The sequence below is a fragment of the Typopeltis vanoorti genome, chromosome 4 (genome assembly GCF_054136105.1).
Source record: "Typopeltis vanoorti isolate ZY-2024b chromosome 4, IOZ_Tvanoo_1.0, whole genome shotgun sequence".
NCBI classification, from domain to species: domain Eukaryota; kingdom Metazoa; phylum Arthropoda; class Arachnida; order Uropygi; family Thelyphonidae; genus Typopeltis; species Typopeltis vanoorti.
The window spans coordinates 84,528,101-84,550,870 of NC_143552.1; the positions used below are offsets into that span (position 1 = coordinate 84,528,101).

The 22,770-nt window shown below is 35.6% G+C and overlaps 1 protein-coding gene across 4 annotated transcripts in view; it reads left to right on the forward strand.

Moving 5' to 3' along the window:
- Window positions 1-1,474: 1,474 nt before the first annotated feature.
- The window catches only part of LOC150107464 (mitochondrial nicotinamide adenine dinucleotide transporter SLC25A51), a 125,203-nt gene continuing 103,907 nt past the window's right edge, over window positions 1,475-22,770 (forward strand). For 2 of the 4 annotated variants that reach the window (XR_016548197.1, XM_090391312.1), the window contains exons 1-2: window positions 1,475-1,673; window positions 3,627-3,681. The gene's annotated coding sequence lies outside the window, so the exon portion shown is untranslated. The remainder of the gene's footprint in view (window positions 1,674-3,626; window positions 3,682-22,770) is intronic. The other 2 variants (XM_090391313.1, XM_090391314.1) reach the window with 2 other exon arrangements.

Here is a 22,770-nt window from a genome sequence, read left to right on the forward strand (position 1 = left end):
AAATTTCCAAACACATAACGTCACGATTCTTATCTCTAAATATCACCCACTCACTTATTTACAAAACAAATGACGTCACTTCTCTTCATCTGATAACAACAAACATTCACGTCACGATTCCTTATCTTATCTTGATCTTGATCTGGTCAGAAGTGTCCCGCCATTCACGACACGATTCCCTATACACTAAGATATCTCCCTTTCCATTCAAAACAACAACGTCACTTATTTACAACTAACAAATGACGTCACTTATCTTCATCTGAAAACAACAAACATTCACGTCACGATTACTTATCTTATCTTGATCTTGATCTGGTCAGAAGTGTCCCACCAATCACGACACGATTCCTTACCCACTAATATGTCTTCTTTTCCATTCAAAACAATAACGTCACTTATCTACAAATAACAAATGATGTCACTTATCTACATCTGATAACAAGACACACCCATGACACGATTCCTTATCTTATCTTGATCGTGATCTGGTTCAAATTGTCCCACCAATCACCACATGAATCCTTATCTCTACCATCACCCATAATTCCATACGTGAACCAAAACACAAGAACTCACGTCACTGACACATATGCTCCCAGGGAAATTCTAAACATTGCAATCTCATGACGTCACACACAATGACGCCATCAAATCAACAACCAATCACCTCACGATTCCTTATTTTATCTTGATCTGGTTCAGAGTGACCACCCTACTACTTTGGTGGATTACTAAGAGCCAAAAGGCTTCATTTCGGCGATGTAAATTTACATAGGCAAAGTGGATAATAAATCCAACATTACTTCAAAGCCGAATGTTTGTAGAAACTATGAAACTTTCGTAAGTTGACCTGAGAGCTTACGAGAATACAATCCTCGGCAACCGGATGGGCGCTTGGACATTGCCCATGTCTTTTAAGTAGTTCATACTAAGGCAACTCAGAGGTGCCGAGGATTGTATTCTCATAAGCTCTCAGGGCAACTTACGAAACTTGCATAGTTTTTACCAACATTCGACTTTGATATAATGTTGGGTTTAATATCCACTTTGCCTATGTGATGTTAGTGGATTTTTTTAAAGATGTTTCGAGCTGAACAACTTTAGTTAAATAAGCATACTTTTTTTTTTTTTTGTACGTACAGTTGCATTATTTATGGAATTTGATTATTTTTGTTTACAGAAGTTGTTCGGAAAGTTTCTGAAGTGCAATTGTTTGCAAGTTACGCCGATTATTAGTACACATTTTAATGCGTTTACAGGTTGTCGCTTTAAGAATTTACATAGTTTCGACACACTAGAATAAAAAGTTTGTTTTTACAATTGTTGTTCTAGTACATTTGAGAGAAAAATAAAATAAAATAAAATAAAATAAATGTCGAAATGTACAATGTTGCACTATGACGTTTTTTTATTTTTTAACAAATATCGTAACTGAATATTAGTGCCCTCTGTGAAGAGGTAGCATATGATATTTATATGTGGAGTTATGCTGGCACTGCATCAGTTTTCCGTTTTTTGACATTTTTTCTATACTGTTTTCTTCCTATTGCTTAAATTTTTTAAAATTGATTAAGTAGATTCTCAGTTGAAATGTAGGATCTTAAAGCTTGTGAGTGCATGTGATTTAAATGTCCTGTTATTGATGCAAGTTAAATGTTCAAAATATGCCGGTACGTGCATACTGAAATATGTTTTTGCTGTTATATTAGAAAGGCCTGGCCGTTTTTTTTTTGTTAGCTTTCCAGTATTCATCACTTGACCGCTTAAGAAGGATGTCTGTCTGTCTGTCCTTGGAATTAAAGATGCTAGCGTATAACCAGTCATAATTACAGTATTGCTCTCTTAAAAAAAAAAAAAATAATAAATAAAATAAATAGGTTTTATTTCTGTGAAAATTTCTCGTGTATTTAATAAAATAAAATAACGCTAACAAGTACTTATAATAGATGATTTAAGTAAATTATTACTTTAAAAATAAGTTTTTTTTTTTTTCAAAAATGCACATAGTGAATATTAAGTCATTAGAATGGTATATTACATATTTTATGTAATATACCATTTATGGTATTTTACATAAATTTACTTTATTTAAAAGTAACTTTGTCCGATTATAATTACCGTATATGTCGGCGTATAAGACGACTCTCAAATACTCCAGAAAACCCCTCGAAATCATGGGTCGTCTTATACGGCGAGTATAAAAAGGGAAGCATAATTTCGAACATCTAGGTAGTTACAATATATCGTTATATAAGAAAATGGGCAGTGATTATAAACAAATCAGATGAATTTTTATGGTACATAAATTTATTTAAAATATTACAATAGATGTAGGCCTTAAAAAACATAATTATTAACCTCAAGTTTCATGTTAATTTTCTTCATCAAGTTGAGAATAGTTCTTCAGATTCATTGTTCAAATGATCGTCATAGGGATCCCGGTTTGAGTCGGGTGAATTGATTTCGTTTTCATCGTCATCAGTGTCCCACAACGGATCATCTTCCGTACTATCCATGAGATCTCCAGTCTCTACTTTTACTTTATTTCATGCTTTGATCACAAAATTGTACACTCTTACTACCTTTAGATGCCATTGTTTTATTGCTTATCATATCAAAACTCATAGGGGTTTCATCCATGTTTCCAATATTTGACAATAGAAATTTATGTTCTTGTCTCAACTGAATAATAAATTTATGGAAACTGGTAGGTTTGTGGTCAAGATCTGCTGGTAGTTTTTGAGCAATTTTAGTTTTTTGTCTTATTACCAGATTTTGTCTGTTCATAAAATGATTACATCATCCTGAAGTGGCTTGAAATTCTATACTTTCATGTGGATTCAATCTTGACCATTTCAGTGCATATGCTCTAATCATATTTCTTGTAACAAGATAATCATTCTGCCTTTGTTTGAATACCCATTCTGCAAAGTGATTTTCCAGTTGCAGTCATCGGGTGATCCCCCGTTCTTTCTTTGGCAATTTTTTAAAAATATCTTCTTTCTTCCTCCATTCTCTTACCATCTTCTCAGTTATGTCAAACTTTCATGCAGCAGCACAGTTATTAGTATGCTTTGCCATTTCAATTACCCTTATTTTAAATCGAGCTTCATTCTTTCTTCGTTTTGTTGCTGGTTCCATGATTTTAAATGATAACAATTTTAATAATCCTAAAATTTAAAAAAAATGCAAAATTAACAATTAATTAAAAGTGGGGCTAATCACTTTTAATTAGAGTAATTTGCGTAAATACTAAATCTATGCTATGAAAAAATATAACGAATATAATAATACCTAACGTTGCATTAATACAAGAAAGAAGAAATTGGGGGTGGTTGTCTTATTCATCCGACATAAGCTTAAAACCTAAAAATGGCCTAAAATTTAGGCCTCATCTTATATGCTGGTCGTCCTATACGCCGACATATATGGTACTTAAAAATGTCATTTTTTGTATAATATCGGAAAAAAAAAAAAAAAAAAGACGATTCAAATTGTTCACACACACACACACACACACACACACACACACACACACACACACACACACACACACACACACCGTAACATATTTCCTAGATCTGTGTTTTTTTCCTGATATTTTTTTTTGTTTTCATTTATAGCTAGGTATCAGTTTCACAAATAGGATATTCACTCGAGGTAAAACGATACCAAATAGTGAGTACTTCTTGGAACCCTAATTAAGTAACTTTCTTATGCTCTTCTTTATGAAAACAGAACAATGATGAATATTAAAATTAAACACTGTTTTTATGTATGTGACTTGACTGTAATCATTGCTATAAATAATAATAATAAAATGAAAAAAAATGACAGATACAACTAACACAATTAATCTATATAATGGCATTTTATGTTAGGACAGTGGAAATTATCTGAGACCTCCAGGGAGCTAAGGATTCATCAAGGGAAGCTATATATCACCCAAATCAGCTGCCATATCTTCTCTTGAGTTCATCCACACTAGATGCACTCACCACTTAAAGAGGCAAACTATTCCCCCTCACTACTCTTTGAGAGAAAAATCTTGCTTTCACCTTCTTAACTGAGAACAAACTTAACTTCCATGAATGCCTTTGTAGTCTCTCCTCACCTCCATATAATAGAAACTTTCATCAACCAGTATCCTATAATACCACATCAAAACCACTATCATATCACCCCCTTTTTCTCCTGAACCAGTCTGTAGTTCGCATACTCTGAATCTGCCGTTACAATCTGCATTTCATCATCTCGATATAATCTTTGTAACTCATTTTTGCATCCTTTACACTTTTCTTTATCTCCTCCATACCATCGAGATCAAATGTGCATACACAGCAGTTCGAGTGTACTCTTATCAAGACCTTGTAAAGAGGCAAAAGGACTTCCTTATCCTTAAATGTCAAGGTTTGTTTCAACAGATTCCAGATATTTGTTTAATAATTTCATATTCTTGTATATTCAACCAGCATAGTAGGCTAGTTTAATGTGATAAAACATGACAATTAATTTAAATAGGGAATAAAAGATGTTCATTGACCTCCACCCTATTAGCACATGCACATTATTTTTGCTTTAGAAGAAACAGTTGTTAATCGTTGAATTTTATCCAATCTTATGCATTATGCATAGTCCATATATATCAGAAATATACATAAGATGATTTACTTATGCAGTTAGATGTTTCTTCAACAGTGTGCAAGAAATTATTTTTATGTGACACCTCCAGGGAGTCCAAAGACTCATTGAGGGAGAGTGTGCCAACAGCATCAAACGATTGAATCCCTTCCAACTACTAACCGTGCTCAAACTTGCTTAATGTTTTGCTGAGTCATTAGTAGCAGAGGCTCTACCAATTGACCAACCTTTGCTGGCTATGTCAATTTATAGCAGAAATTACTTTTTTCAAAAGCAAATTAAGAAGAAGCATGGAATGTATATAATTGTTATTTGATATATTCATTCCCTTTAATATTCAATATATTTGAATAATCTTCTCTAATTGAATAAATAAATTTGCAATTCTTTTTATCAGATAACATTCTCAGATTTACGAGCTTATTTTTAGTTTTTATGGCTGTATCCTAAACTATTATATAGTGCCATCTTTTGACCCCCCCCCCACCTACTACATTAAAAAGCTTTTTTGAAATAGCAAATCATATGAACATTTTCATTTTTTGATGGGAATTAGACAACTGTGTTTTTCATTAATATGGGTAGGACTGACTATAGACTTAAATAAACATTACAGTTCACTGTAATGTTTATTTATGAATTCCAGGAGTAGCAGAGATAAAGAAGATGAAATTGTTTCACTGATTGAGTGTATTGCCTAAAAATGGTTGGAATAAGTGAAATAATGTTAAATGAGGATGATATCCTGATGGGAATAGAAATGAATGGGTACAATGTTTTTTGTGAGGATAGAGAAGGGAGGAGGGGTGATGTTGATGATAGCAGGAGAACATGTCCACATAAGGTAGAAACACAAGAGAAATAGTAACAATAGTAGTTTTTGAAGCAGTATGGTGTGATGTGAAGTTTGACCAAAAAAAAAAAAAAGATATTTAGATGTTGCTGTTGGCTAAGGCATGTGGAGAATGGTGATGAATAATTGTATATGCATCTTGGTTAATGAACAAGGAAAGGGTGATCATTGTGGGTGATTTTAATTATGATAATATAGATTGGAATGAAGATCTGATAACTACATCAGAGGATGGGATTGTGAGTTTGGGTGTCACATTTCCTTTTAGTTGGTAAGAGTGATCATGAAGCGATTATTTGGGTGGTGACCAGCCATGTGAACACTTCTGCTAGGAAAAGATACATGTGGAACTAGGCTAATGACTGAAAAGCTTAGGAGATAGCTTGGAGCAGTACTATGGCTTAAGGAGATAATTGCTGCTTGGGCATTAACCAAGAGATAATTAACATCAGTGTACAGATGTATTCTGAAAGTTAAAAGGCTGAATAAGATAGATATCAGCTGGATGAATGAAGTAATTAAACATAAAATCTAAGAAGCAACTGCATAGGCAGCACAAGATGAATAATGGTAATATTCAGTTGCACAAAGATTATAAAGAGCAGGCCAGAAATGTGACTCAGTTGGCAAGGACACTTTTGTTTTCCTTATCAACTGAGTCACATTCCTGGCCTGTTCTTTATACTCTTTGCATACTTGAGCAGAAATTAGCAATCAGGCTAAGAAAAGTCCTATAGCTTTTTCCAATATATGGCAAGTAGAAGGAAGAATGATTATGGTAAGATGATATTAATGGACAAATATTAGATTGATGGCTGCAGAGAAAATAATTCAGATATTCAGTGAGAAATTCATTAGGATATTTCATCTTTATCAGTGTAAAATCACAAGAAACTCAAATGTAGAGAGTAGGAGAAGAGGTGAGTAAGCAAGAGGTATATGAGAAATTGAGCTTGATATAAATATGGCAATAAGGCTTGAGATCACATGTCTTAGGGAGTGTCTCAGGGAGTGAGCATCAGCCTTGGCATACCTCTTCAACAAGTATTGCAACAAAGTCTCAAAGGAGTGGAAGGAAAGTAAAATTGCTCCAGTTCACAAAGGTGGTGATAAGACAGGCTACAAATTATAGACTAATCTGTATATCTGCAGTTGTAGTTAATGTGTTGGAGAAGTTGTGAGACCTAAGGTACAGAAGTGGGTTGATAACATCAGTATCCATGTTGATTGTCAGCATGGATGCGTCAATGAGGTTGTGTTTTACCAATTTACTTAAGTACTATACAAGTTGACATACATTGGACAGATGCATACATATTGGTGTACTTAGATTTTGGAAAGGCTTTTGATAGACTGCCACACAATAAATAGGTAGCTAAATTGAAACAGATGGGATGGGATGCTAGATTAGTGAGTCAGACAGCTGATTGGCTGTTAGATACGTATCAGCAAATTCTGTATGGTGGGGGGGGGTGTGCAGTATCCCAAAAGAGGAAAGTCACCACTAGAGTGCTTCATGGATCTGTTTTTGGTTTACTTATTGTTTAATTTGTATAATCAGTGATATTGAGATGAGTTTAACTGGAAATATGCAACTGTTTGCAGATGATGCAAATTTGTGGAGAATGAGGCAAATGTAGTCTTTACAGGAGGACTTGAATATATTGTATGAATCATAGAACTGTCAGTTCAATGTTGTAAAGCGTAACGTTCTGAAATTTGGTAGGCAGTAATGAAATGCAAAGTGTGCACTTGATGGAGAAATTTTGAAGGAGATTGAGTAGATAAGAAATCTAGGAGTGGACAAGGACATAAAAAGTTTAGGGATTACATTATATAAGTTGTGAAGTCATCACATTGTATATGTTTTAATATAGTGTATGTGTCAGAATATATACATGTGCATACACACTGTGTGTGTGTGTGTGTGTGTGTGTGTGTGTGTGCATTTTTTTTTTTTTTTCCAGCCTGGTTGGACAACAGAAAAACATTTCTGTTCTGAAACCATGTTAGCAGAGGAATTGCATAAATAAAATATCGACATTATTAGCATTGTTGAGATGATGACAGTAACATGTAGTTTGTTTGGAATTATAGCCAAAGTCAGCTAAGGCTGTGTGAGGTCAGTGTGTTATATATTTAATGCTATATTATATGCATTAGTATATTTCATTATATTTGCAGTTTGAAATACCCTGCCACCACCATATGAGACTGATCTCAGTTGAAATTGAAAAGCCCTCATAAAGTTTCTTCACATCCTAAAGAGGATTTGAACCCAGTTCTTTCCACCCAGAGAGTAACATCGCTACTTTCAGGTACCGGAATGTCCAAAAACAGGTGAAAATAATTATAAATGGTTAGCTAAATGGCAACTAAGATGTTATATTTAGGTGATCTTGGAAAGAAAGAGGAGCTACAGTATTTATTTCTGAACTTCTATTCAAGAAGTTTACTTCTTGAATAGAATCCTTTCTTTTAAGCTTACACGGTGATCCAAATACATTTTTGAAAATTATGGAGACAATTACCGTGTTTGAATAAAAACTTTAGTTTAATATAACTAAAATCTACATTCGACATTTCAACCTTTATGTCAAGGTCATCTTCTGGAGCATACACACTATACACAGAAAACAAGCTACACTACAATCAAACTGGTTTGTTAAAGTTATTGACCAACTGCTACAACAATTGTTGGCCTGACCTCTGGTGAAAATTATACATCAATGCTAGAGTCCTATTATTAGTTATCTGTTGGTTGTAGAAATACATTGGATGCAAAAACAAGTCTATGTATCTATCTATATACATGTATTAACATCATGATTTTACATGTACATTCCAGCCAGTTGGTATGGAATAGTTTCTAATACTAGCTGAAGATTGGCTAGGGTCCTGACTTATGTTGGATCTTATATATTAGGTAGGCTGAATGTGTGCCATCCAGATCCTTGGAATTTTCATGCCATCTTTGTTGTTGATATTTGGGTGGTTTATCAGGATTTCGCAGGCTTCCTTAAATTTCCTTTTATACCAGGTTTTTGTATGGTGTAAAGAGTGGGTGCTTTTCCAGTTGATTTGGTGTAAGGTGTTGAGCGCGTGATCCTTTAAATTAAATTTAATTTAAAGGATCACACATTAAATATAACCATAATGGTTATATTTAATGTGTCTTATGTGTTCTTTCTTACGTATAGGGATTGTCCGTCCTGTTTCACCAATGTACGGTAAGTTACAGGTACAGCGGATGCAATAGACTCCAGGATGTGCCAATGGGAGGAGAGGATCCTTAGAGGAATTGAATATAGTTTTTCCCACTAAACTTAAAACCATATTCAGCTCCTCTAAGGATCCTCTCCTCCCATTGGCACATCCTGGAGTCTATTGCACCCGCTGTACCTGTAACTTACCGTACATTGGTGAAACAGGACAGACAATCCCTATACGTAAGAAAAGACACATTAAATATAACCATTATGGTGAAGCAAACCTCTCAGATCACGCACATATAACACCTTACACCAAATCAACTGGAAAAGCACCCGCTCTTTACACCATACAAATACCTGGTATGAAAGGAAATTTAAGGAAGCCTGCGAAATCCTGATAAACCACCCAAATATCAACAACAAAGATGGCATAAAAATTCCAAGGATCTGGATGCACACATTCAGCCTACCTAATATATAAGATCCAACATAAGTCAGGACTCTAGCCAATCTTCAGCTAGTATTAGAAACCATTCCATACCAACTGGCTGGAATGTACATGTATAATCATGATGTTAATATATGTATATAGATAGATTCATAGACTTGTTGTTGCGCCCAATGTATTTCTACAACCAACAGATAACTAATAATAGGACTCTAGCGTTGATGTGTAATTCTCACCAGAGGTCAGGCCAACAATTGTTGTAGTGGTTGGTCAATAACTTTAACAAACCAGTTTGATTGTAGTGTAGCTTCTGTGTATAGTTTGTATGCTCCAGAAGATGACCTTGACATAAAGGTCGAAACGTCAAATGTAGATTTTAGTTATATTAAACTAAAGTTTTTATTCAAACACGGTAGTTGTCTCCATAATTTTCAAAAATGTATTCTTGAATAGAAGGCTATTTTTCAAATGGTGATGTTGACAATTTTTGAAATTGGGCATACTTATTTTTGCCTATAATTTCCAAGAGATTCTTAATAGAGAAGAAACAGGAATTTTTTGAATCATTAGCAAGGGCAAGTCGACATAATGGGGTGAAAAAGTTTGTGTTAGAGCATAACAGAGTTGGAAACGCATCTCAGATATATAGAAATTATATTATATGGGTATCTCCATGGAGTCAGAAGCCTCGTATCACAGGAAACTCGCACCAATCTTTATACAAATGATACCTCATGCCTCTCCTTAAACTTATTAACTGGCAGGGACACCCACAATTTTAGTATTTCATTCTGTTCATTCACTACTCTTCAAGCAAAAAAAAAATTTAGTCAGCACACTCTTATACGATCTTCCAAGATTGACCCCTTGATTGGTCCAGATGAACCCCTTGCTCTTGCTGTTCATCATGTACTGAAATCCTTTGCATCAGTCTTATAGAACCTCTTTAATTTATTTGTTGTATCTTTAGTATATTGTTGTACCTTTATAGAGGATTTATTGTTTCAGTGCATTTATAACATAATTGTAGAAATTTTGCTGGTTTTTAAATCTTTAAAATGTCAGCAAAAACTGGCCCCAACAATATTATGTCTAAAACACAAGCTAAAATACACGCCAATGAGGAGCATCTTTGTCCCACTGAGTAGAAATGTTGAAGCAGCAATGTTGATAATATAAGCAAGGAAAATTTGACATTTGAAATATACTAATTAAAAAAAAATTATCAGAAAATTGACAGTGTTTGATGGTAGAAAAGACTTCTTTGGGAAGGATAGACTGCACTAGAATAGATTTGACATTAGAAACCTGGAAAAATTATTTATTGAAGTGAGACCTAATGCAGAGAATCAGTGGAAACTAGATTATCAGAGGATTGGTGAGAATGTGCGTGCATGTGTAACGTTCAGCTATTGTTTGTAAACATGATAATGATATGAAATTATTGGACATGGTTATATATATCTGGCAAAGGTGTGGAAATGTATGTTTTGGGTTCAAACCTTTTGAGTGTGTCTGGGGAAGGAAAAGAGAAAGTTATCCAGATGAACTAAACAGACTGTAGATTTAAGTATAAGAAAAAAACAGAGTGGTAATTTTTGTCTATACACAAATACCATGTAATAAAACATATGTCTAGACATGTTTTATCATCTGAATAGATATGTATTCACCAAAGCAATGAACTCAACCTTTTGTTATTGATGCTCCTGGCATTTGTGTATAGACAAAAATTACCACTTGCAGAGTCATTAGCTTATATATATATATAGAGAGAGAGAGAGAGAGAATACTAAGAATACAATAAATAACGGAAAAAACTCGCGTAGAAAGATTATTTATTAGTATAATTTTCGCCTGTGTGTCACAGGCATCTTCAGTACATTAAGCTCAAAATTAAACACTAACTGACAATTCCAAAAAGCGCCACCTAAGTAGCTGGTGTAAGATAACTAAAAAGGTCAATGACTTTCCTAAAAAAAAAAAAAAAAAAAAAAAAAAAAAAAAAAAAAAAAAGTGGCACTTTTTGGAATTGTCAGTTAGTGTTTAATTTTGAGCTTAATGTACTGAAGATGCCTGTGACACACAGGCGAAAATTATACTAATAAATAATCTTTCTACGTGAGTTTTTTCCATTATTTATTGTGTACCGACATGTCTACTCTCGGTTTACCTCTTTTAAAACTTATAGAATACTAAGAAGTTGTATACTTGGTTTAGTCCTTTATCCAAGTGTAAGCAAACAAAGTTTGCTTACACTGGCACCTGTTTTCAGAACTGGGGCAACTCATGTATAGAGGGTAATGACTTCGCATCACTTGCCTTAGTATCCCATAGTGCAAAGCACATATCCTTGCCAACATGTATAATGCTATTCATTATGGGAAGGATCACTACCCAGACCAGTTTCGACCTTGGAGGTCACATCAGTGGGAGCCAGACCCAGAGGTGATACTAAGGTTGAAGTAATGCAGAGTATATTTTCATATAAGAGTAGCCGAAAGATGTCACAACTTATTATTAAAATAATCTGGATTAGAGATAGGTGTTGGAAGTTTTTCCACTTGGTTATACTATAAATTAAAGATACCAAGAAATTACATACTTAGTTTAATCCTTTATCCAAGTGTAAGCAAACTAAGTTTGCACCTGAAGTATTTTCAGGACTGGGGCAACTCGTATATAGAAGCTAATGACGTCACATCACTTGCCTTAGTATCCCATAATGCAAAGCATATACATTGCAGACATGTAGAATGCTATGCTAATTGATATTAAGGCAAGTGATATGAAGTCATTAGCTTCTATATACGAGTTGCCCCAGTCCTGAAAATACTTCAGGTGCAAACTTTGTTTGCTTACACTTGAACAAAGGATTCTTCTTCTTCTTCTACTACGCGTTATTCCCGCTTCCTATGCAGGGTCCGCGTGTTACTTTTAGATGCGACTTCTTGTTAGTACTACTCCCAACCGACCCGTTGCCTGGTCTGCCGCTGGGGGGGATATATTTTTGACTGTAGAGGCGTATGTTCATGGGGCCGGTTTGCCTGTTTGCGGGATGAAAAACGCCAGATAAATTGGCGGAAAAAACCCTACTGACCGCGCCCAAGACCGGCTAACTTGGCTATGCCTGAGGAAGATCCTCAAATTCCTCACGTCTACAACGGGAATCGAACCTGGGACACTCCTTCCCCAGGCATATGGTTGCGAAGCGCAAAGCCACTAGGCTAACCGTGCGGTACTTGAACAAAGGATTAAACCAGGTATATAATTTCTTGGTCTCTTTAATTTATAGTCGTGAAGTTACTTCACATGAAAACTTTGTTCACATTCCATATTTTGTTTAGAATAACCTTCCTAATATTTTTGCTTCGATTCTTATTTTGTTACTTATTATTATTACTCGTGACACCTCCAAGGAGTCCAAAGACTCATTGCAGGTGTCACGACCATCCAAAGACACTGAAACTGTATAAAGAAGGTGTGAGCTTGGGGAGTGAGGAGCAGGTTCTTTGCGTGGAGAGTGGTTGGTGAGTGGAATGCATTGAGTGTGTTGTGAATGTAGACACATTAAATCATTTTAAGGCACAGTTGGATGAGTTGTGTGCAATAGTGTGTACCTCTCACGATGAGTCTCTGACTCCATGGAGGTTGGATGTTAATAATAATAGGAATATTTTGTTGGAATCTAAATTTTCCCATCAATAGTTCATGATCGCTTCCAATGTCTGCAAATGTTAACACTCTTATATCCAATATTTCATCTGGTTTTACTGTTCTATTTGTTATTATATAATCTATTTGGTTTTCTTTCTTCAGGACTATATGCACTAATTATATTTATTCTTATTTTGCAATTTTATTTTTATTCTCAGAATCTTCTCAGATGTATTCCTGTTATTTTATTTCATTTGGGAAAATCCTCATTTTATTATTATTCCCACACTTGCTTTAGCTCTTTCTTGTTTTTCTACTCCACTAAAAGAAATGATAGCTATTTAATTTATACATTCCTTTAGCTTTTTTTTTTTTTTTTTTTTTTTTTTTTGTTTCTTATATGCAAGCTATTTTTATATTTTACTAGGGAGGGGGGCTCCGCCTATGACCCCCACCCCAAGTTCCTGACTGGTAGGCCAGTTCTCCTTGAATTGTGATGACTCGAAAGGCGGATTCCACCCTCCCTGGGCATATATGGTGCCCCCCCCCTCCGAGTTCCGGGCTAGTAGTCTGGTTCTCCTTGAATTATGATGACTCGAATTTTGAAGACTCGGAAAGGAGGTTCCCCCCCCCCCCCACACACACACACTGGGCCTACGGCACCCAAACTCCTTGAGTTTTGGAATGGTAGGCCGGTCCTCCTTGAATTCTGATGACTCGAAAGGGGGGTTCCCCCTGATGCACCCATCCCCCCGAGTTACGGACTGGTAGGCCAGTTCTTGAATTCTGATGACTCGAATTTTGAAGACTCGAAAGGGATCCCCCCCCTCCCCAAGTTCCAGACTGGTAGGCAGAGTTCTCCTTGAATTCTGATGACTCACATTTTGAAGACTTGAAAGGGGGATTCCTCCCCCTCCCCCCCGTCATCTGTGGCACCCATTCCCCCCGAGTTGCAGACTGGTAAGCCAGTTCTCCTTGAAATCTGATGACTTGAAAACGTTACGCAAAAACGTTACAAAAAAGGACTTATCATTTTATATGATAGAGTAGATGTATCCAATTCCTCAGTTAATTCTTCTTTTTTTGATTTAAGGAACGAATGTTCCAATCGAGCCTTCACGTGTTCCATTTCCAGTGCCTTTTCCATTGTTTTTTCTTGGTCAGATCTGTCTGGACACTCCATCTGTATCCTGTATTGTTTCTATGATCATTTAATTTTTACATCATACAAATGGGTTGCTAGTCCTACTTGTTGATTTCCCTGCTTTAGCCAGGCATGTTGCAATTGTGATTACAATTCCAGTATTAGTAACAACGTACAATTTCTGCCAACAGACAATAATGTCACTACTATCCCGTGTGTCTGGATGCATCAGGAAAATAGCAAAACTTTCAAATTTCAGATCAAATTAGGTATCCTTATCTGCTCAACTGAAGATCAGCTTATCGACATTATACTTGACATTATTTTCATCCATATTGCATGGCAGTGTAAGCAAACAGATGTTTGCATGCAAAATTTTTTCACTCCCAGTTAAGTTATAAGATTTTTTTTTTTCTAAGTTGGTACATATGTCATAAGCATTTATGTGAAATTGTAGGTCATTCTATCAAGTAGTTTGTTTTATACAGCTGTTTGAAGCAAAAGTGTTGTCTGTATTCCTTGAAATGGATAAAATTGAGTATCGTGCAATTATAAAATTCTTTGTAAAAGAAGGTTTAACACCAAAAGAAATTCATTCGAAGTTCATAAAAGTTTATGGGCACTCTTCTCTTTTGTTTTCGACAGTTAAGAAATGGGCTGCCAAGTTTAAACGTGGCCGTAACGGCCTTGAAGATAATCCATGTGAAGGACGTCCAAAAAGTATAACAACACCAGAAATCATTGATCGAATGCACGATATGATATTGGATGACCGGTGAGTCAAAGTTCATAAAATTGCTGAGACTATAGGCATTTCAAAAGAACATCTAGGATATATTTTGCATGAAGAATTGCAAATGAAAAAGCTTTGCACAAGATGGGTCTGCATTTGCTCACAGCAGATCAAAAACACACTTGCATGAAAATCTCTGAACAGTGCTTGGAGCGTTATAACAAGAATAAAACTGATTTTGGGCATTGATTTATTACTATGGATGAGACTTGGATTCACAGTTACCCACCAGAATCCAAACAGCAATCAAAACAGTGGACAGAAGCCGGTTGTTCTGCACCAAAGAAGACAAAGTCGGTTCCATCAGCAGGAAAGGTCATGGCATTGGTGTTTTGGGATGCTAAAGGGATTTTGTTTATTAATTATCTTGAAAAGGGTAAAACAATAACCAGGGAATATTATCGATCTTTTAATCAGACTAGACGAAAAAATTTGTGAGAAAGGACCCGGTATGCAGAAGAAAAAAAATCAATTTTTCATCAGGACAATGCACCTGCCCACAAAAGTGTTTAGGCAGTGGGAAAATTAAGGGATCTGCGCTATGAATTTTTGGAACATCCACCCTATTCTCCAGATTTGGCTCTCTCTCTAACTTCTATCTCTTCCCAAAACTAAAACTCTTCCTTGCTGGTCAGCGTTTTTCTTTGAATCAAGAGGTGATTGCAGCCATACAGGGGTATTTTGCAGATCTCACTGAGCACTACTACAGGGACGAGATAACAGCGCTGGAGCATTGCTGGAATAAAGGCATTAGTCTTAAGGGAGATTATGTTGAAAAATAAAAATAATTTAGAAATTATAAATTCCTTTTTTCATTGTTAGACCGAGAACTTTTCAGACTACCCTCGTACATCTACTGCCACAAGTACAGATATAGTCCTGATAGAATATGCTGTTGATTATTATTCATGGAATCAAATGGATAAAAATCACAAGTTTAAACATGTGAGGCTTTTCTAGAATCTGCAGCTGCTCTTGAAAACTAGCCTAACATAAATATGAACATTTTTGGAAATTCCAAGATATTGGAAACTAATTTTTAATGTCTTCTCAATAACCAAGATCTCTGACATAGAGAGCATTCTTTTTGAGGACTTGAAGTCAGATTATTTCCACTTTGTCTGTGTGCAGATTACAATCTCATGTTGTCTTTTATTCATGTTTTTTTTTGTGACAGAGATCAAATATTAGATACATTAAACTAATATTTGATTTGTCCTCAGGTCAGCATCCAATTTTAAGTTTATTTTTCATACACCTTCCTATTCAGCATTCCAAAATTTTACAACTTCTAAATCCAGGTTCCCAATATTTTCTCAACTTCAACATTCAGATCCTGTCCTTGGACAACTATCTCTAGATCCATGTTCTGAATCCATTAACTACTCTGCATTCAGTCATCTTATTGGATTAGTGTTTACTCCAGTATTCTTGTTTGTGAGACTTGACTAACTTACCTTCATTGATGTTAAAAGTTTTTCCACTTGGTTAAACTGTAAATTAAAGATGCCAAGAAATTGTATTCTTGGTTTAATTCTTTATCCAAGTGTAAGCAAACAAAGTTTGTGCATGAAGTAACCTCACGACTGGGTAACTTGTGTATAGAGGATAATGACTTCTCATCACTTGCCTTAGTATTCCATAATGCAAAGCACATTCCCTTAGAGACACGTATAATGCTATGCATTATGGGAAGGTCACTACCCAGATCAGTTTTGACCTTTATTGAAGTCTCATCAGTGGGAGCCAGACCCAGAAGTGATGCCAAGGTTGAAGTCATATATCCATATACAAGTAGCCAAAAGGTGTCACACCTTATTACCAAAATATTCTGATTTAGAGATGTTGAAAGTTTTTCCACTTGGTTATACTATTAAGACTACTAATTACCAAGGCAAGTGATGTGAAGTCATTAGCCTCTATATACGAGTTGCCAGTCGTGCAGTTACTTGATGTGCAAAATTTGTTTGCTTACACTTAGATAAAGGATTAAACCAAGAATATAATTTCTTGGCATCTTTAATTTATAGTATAACCAAGTGGGAAAACTTTCAACATCTCTATAAAGCACTGGTCAGACCACACGTGGACTATTGTGCTCAAATCTGGTCACATGGTTTTCAGTGTGATGTGGAGACATTGGAGAGGGTCCAGAGGCAAGTGACTAGACAATAGCAGGACTTTGGACTATTGGCTATGGAGAGAGAGAGAGGTTGAAAAAATGTGGATTGCCGAGTTTAGTCGATAGGAGGAAAAGAAGTGATATGATAAGCATTTAAGTTAGTGAGAGGATTTTATTGGATTAATCCAGATGAGATTATAAAAAGAGTAGAAGGTGAGAAGGGTAAAACGAGAGGTCATCCCCTGGAAGTTATGTAAGAGTTTGCTGAAGAGGGGGGTGTGAGGAGTAGATTTTTTACATAGAGAATTGTCAGTAAATGGAATGATTAACAATGCATTACCTGAATGTATTGTTAATGCAAGGAGTGTTAAGGATTTTAAGATTCGGTATGATAAATATGTCGTCAGTTGAACGAACCTCCCACAGTGAGTGTGCTGACTTACAGATGATATTTATTTTGGAGCACAAGTATTGAGCATGGCTAGGAATATCTCATCATAAACAGGATTGTTTTGCTACTTGAGCAACATCAAAAGAATTTTGATGTCTTTCTGGTAAAATAACTGGAGTAGACAAGCAGTATACTTCAAAAGATATATTTCGGTGATTACACCACATTTTTTTATTATTCAGTTATATAAAACACTGAAATAATAGTTCCCGACAAGTTTCGTAAATCTCAGGATTTACATCTTCAGGGGGTAAATAGTATAACTTAAAGTTTAAACAAGAGAATTAATAAATACAAATCATAACTGTCTGGCTATTCATAAAACTCAAATAACAGAATGCAGATATATAACGTTATTGACGTTGAACAATACTGGTTGATGTCACGTGTTCTTGTTCTCGTTCATACAGTCAGAGCTCAGATTGAGGTAGATTTTTTATTAGGGCTGACCACAATTGATGGAGAATTAAACCTTGATTTTTATTGCATTGGGTTGGGTTTTTTAGCATATTAGCAGCTTCTTTAAATTTTCTTATATAACTGTTGTTTTCTATGTATGACATCGTCGTTTTACCAGAGTACATCGTGTCCAGTGGAAGTGGTATGGAAAGCAAGATCCGTTTTTTGTTCTCTTTTGTACTGTACGTCTTTTTGGTGTTCAGCCATGCGTATTTCTCCAGATCTTCCTGTCTGTCCTACTTAGCAAATCCCGCAAGAGCAATGGATTTTGTAGACTCCTGGTTTTTTAAGAGGATGATGAGGTGGATTTGGTGGATGTAGGAATCTTGAGATTTTCTCCATAAGAAGGAAGGCTACTTTTATGTTGTGTTTGTTCATTAATTTGGCTAGCTTATCTGTAACATTTTTTATATAAGGAAGCGAGATTGCATTTTTGTAATCCTGTTTTATTGTATTGTTAGCTGGAGGCATTTTAAGGATTCTCTTGATGGTTTTTGTTTCATATCCATTCTGTTGGAGGATTTGTGTTAAGTATTTTAGTTCTTCATTACATCTTTCTTGTGTGCTGGAGATATTGTATGCTCTGTCTTGAAGAGTTTTAATTAAGCTTATTTTTTGTGGAGGATGGTGGTGTGCGGTTGCATTTAGAAATCTTCCAGTGTTTGTCGGCTTCCTATATACTGAGAAGGAGAGTTTACTTTCTTCATTAACTTCTAATAGAATATCCAGAAAAGGAAGTTTTTTATTTTTTTCTTGTTTTAAAGTGAATTTTATGGTGTTGTGCAGATTGTTGAGATAATCTTTGAAATTGATAAGTTCATCTGTTGTTCCACTGAATATGATGAAAATATCATCCACATAGCATAGCCATATTTTCGCTTTTTTATGGTAATTCTTAAGAGCATTGTTTTCAAATTTTTCCATAAATAGGTTTGCTAAAACCGGTGATAATGACGAATCCATGGCCAGTCCTTCTTTTTGTTCCCAGATTCTATCTTTATAGGTGAAAAAAGTATTGTTTATACAATCTTTAAAAAGATTCAAGATGTCCAGAGGGAAGAGGTCTTCTAGGAGATTCAAAATTTCTTGTCTCAGGACGTTTGTAAACAAGCTGATAATGTCGAGACTTGCTAAGATGTCTGTTGGACCAATATGTATATCTTTCACTTTTTCTATGAAATGTTTACTATTTTTTATGAAGGAAGATGTTTTTCCTATATGTTGTGAGATCATGTTGGTGAGGTATTTCGCCAAGTTGGAAGTCGGTGAATCTCTTCCATCTACCATTGGTCTTAAAGGTATATCTGTGTTATGGATCTTTGGAACACCATATATTCTTGGTATCAAAGGATGTTTTGATTGTAAGTATTTTTTAAGTTCTTCTGTCCAGAGAGGCACTTTTTTTATTAGATCATTTGTTTTTTTGTGTGTAGGCCAAGTCGGGTCTCTGTCTATGGGTATGCAAGTGTTGGTATCTTCCAGGAGACTTTTCATTTTGTCATCATATTCTGTAGCATTTAAAATGATAGTTGCTTTGCCTTTATCTTTTATTATGACAATATTTTTGTCATCCTTTAACTTTTTAAGGCAAACGTATTCATTGTAAGGTAGATTCCTACGAGGTAATCTGCTTTTTAATAGTAAAGCTGTACTTTCTATACGGATAAGATCTGCCGTGTTGTCCGGTAGATTTCTAATTCCTTTTTCTATTTGTGCTATGATTTCATATCATTTGTAACTGTAGTAGAGCCAAACAGGATATCCGTGTTTTTTTTTTTTTTTTTTTGAAAGGAAGGCTATTTCTTACTTTTAGAAAAAAAACTGAAATCGAACAATCTGTGCTTAACAACATGGAATGTTTACCTTTGGTCTAAACTCGCACACACACACAAGTATATCTTCTGTGATTCATTATATATAGTCCGTCAACATTTCTGAAAAAGTACTTTATCCTGGCATTTTACTCTTGTTTTAAGTCTTCTCTTAACATTTACTATGAAACAGCAATTATTCTTATTGCTATATGAGTTTGTTTCGTATTTAATTTTTTTCTCCCCAGCATCCAGTGCAGTTTGAAGTAAAAACTATGCCCATAATTGGTTCAAAATTGTTTTCAGATTCTCTTTTCCATATAGGCTGTAACTAATAATGGTTTTAAAAATACAATAACCTAATCAAACTTTTAGATTTGAAAATATAAAAAAACACAAAATTGTCTTGGGCAAAATAGTAGTCATGCTTTATTAATTGCTTTAAGTCGGTGCTTACAATTTTTGCCTTTGTTAGCTGGTGCCTCTGAGTGCAGTTTCCCTTCGTTTGGAAAGATCTGAGTTCGAATTGTGTCTTGTGTGGGACTTTTCATCTAAAGATGTTGGCCTCATATGGAGATGACTGGGCTTTAAACCTGCAGAACATGTAATTAACGTGCACAATATACCTGCTTCTCTTAGTTGCTTCAGTCATAATTGGCGAAAAATATATTCCCCAATTATGAATATATTTTTAGATAAATTTATACGTTGATTATACATAGCTTTTAATTTTTCAGGAAATGACAACATATACTAGAATATTAATTAAAAACTTTAATCAATACCTTTCCTATATTTCGGCAATGTTACAATGATATGTGCATTCATCCAGTAACACCAAGCAAATGAGGCTAAAAAAGGCAACTTTAGTTGCCTTTTTTAGCCTCATTTTAGTATATTTAGTGTCCTAAAGGTGCCTCCTAGCAGACTAAATTGAGTTGTCTTGGCTGTTGGGGCTGATGTTCTTAAAATGCAAGCTTCCCAAATTTGGGGCAGTCTAATGCACCGAAATTTGTTGAAGTTTAGAAAGTTTTTCAGTGCTGAGGCTGATTCCAGGAATAATTGTACTTGTACTTTATACTTGTACTTGTTGCAGTATAATAAAGTGGCCTGCCTTCTTCCAGCATGTCAGCAAATCCTCAGTAGCTGTATTAGTGAAACCAGATGTAGTCCTTGTTCGGATATTCTGATATTGGCTTTCCTGTCTGTTTGGCCATAGTAGGAGGACAGTTTGCAGCTGCAAGAAATGTGGTGTACTTCAGGTAGGTCTAGGGGAAGTGGCTGGTCTTTGGCGGAGCAGATAAGAGATGCCAATTTCTTATGTGGTTTGTAACAAGTTGAGAGGTCGTTGTTTTTTACGATTTTTGTTAGTTTTTCGAACGTACTCCAGATATAAGGGACGGTGATAGATTGAATAATCTCTGTTATGAAGGGGGGGGGGAATTGTGGTTAATTGGTTTTAATGTTTTTTGGATTTTTTGGGATTGTAGCCATTGAAAAAGAATGTGACAGGATACGATGTTAGCACATTAAAAAATTTGGAAGTTTAAAACTGAACTCCACTTCCTAACCTCAACTACTGCTCAATATGGTGATAAACCTGTCATTGTTACCCTCGATCCTGCAGCAATCAGCAAACTCGCACATGGCCACAACTTTGCTGTAGCACCAAAAAAGATCCCTTCTGAAGAAATAACAATACAGGTAGAAGGTGGTGTCTGTAACCTTCCCAACCATATTGCCAACAATATCAGACTGGATGTAGCCAGTGTTCTTGCCCAATCCAAACCACCGAAAAGCATCCTATCAAAAGAATAATTCAAAGCTCTGCAAGAAATGAAAACAACAATAAAATAATAATTACTAAAGTGGATAAGGGAAATGCCACTGTGGTTCTAAACCAACTGACTACACAGGTAAGCTTACCTCTTTAGATCGGTCCACCTACCTCCCTATAGAATATGATCCCACTAGCTCCCAAATCAGAACACTCCATAGGCTTCTTAAGAAGGTTACCTCTTGGCTTGTGGAAGTGACTAACAGACTAAAACCTTTTAACTCTAGATCTCCCCCCCCCTCCCTGAATATATGGACTACCAAAAATCCATAAGAAGAATGTACCATTATGTTCCCACACACAAATTAGCCGAACATTTAGCCCAAGTGCTCACACAATATTTTGGCAACACACCTTCACACATAAAAAAAACTCTGCCCACTTTAAAGCCAGTGTCGAAAACCTCTCGCTCCAACACACTGACATAATAGTCAGTTTTGATGTATCCTCCTTATTCACCAATGTCCGACTTAAAGATACCGTAGACCTCATCCAAGCCAAATTTCCTCCAAATATCTCATCCCTATTTCAGTTCATTCACCATGAACTCTGGCTATTTCATTTGGCTACAAAAATTCTACAAACAGAGGAGAGCCATGGGTTATCCACTCTCTCTCTCTTCCTCCTTCCACCCCTGGCCAACTTCTTTATTGGAGACCTTTGAAGAAAAAGCCTTAAACTCTACCCCACATAAACCTACTGTTTGGCTATGCTACGTGGATGATGTGTTGGCTATTTGGCCGCATGGCCTGGATACACTCCATAACTTCTCAACACACTTAAACAATCAACACCCAAGGATCCAGTTTACCTTGGAAAACAACAGTCTCCTTTACCTAGACACTCTGATTACACACCAGCCTGATGTATCCCTGGCTTTTTTTTCTATGTACGGAAAACCTACACACACATACAGGTAGATACATTCATCAGCAGTTGCACCCCCCCTTCTTCCAACAATATGGGATTATAAACATTCCATATAAAAATTCCTTAACTATTGAACTTAATCATATCCTTAACACCTTCTTAGCCAATGGTTACAAAGAGATTACTTTAAATCTTTTGCCATCACTTATATCTGGGGTATGTCCAAAAAACTAACAAAAATCTTAAATAAAATATGACCTCAACTTGTTACAAACCACATAAGAAATTGACATCTCTTATCTGCTCCACCAAAGACCAGCCACTTCCTTTAGACCTACTTGAAGTATACTAGGTCTCCCTTGCAGTTGCAAACTGTCCTACTATGGCCAAACAGGCAGGAAAGCCAATATCAGGATATCCGAACACAAGGACTACATCCAGTTTCATTAATGCAGCCACTGAGTATTTG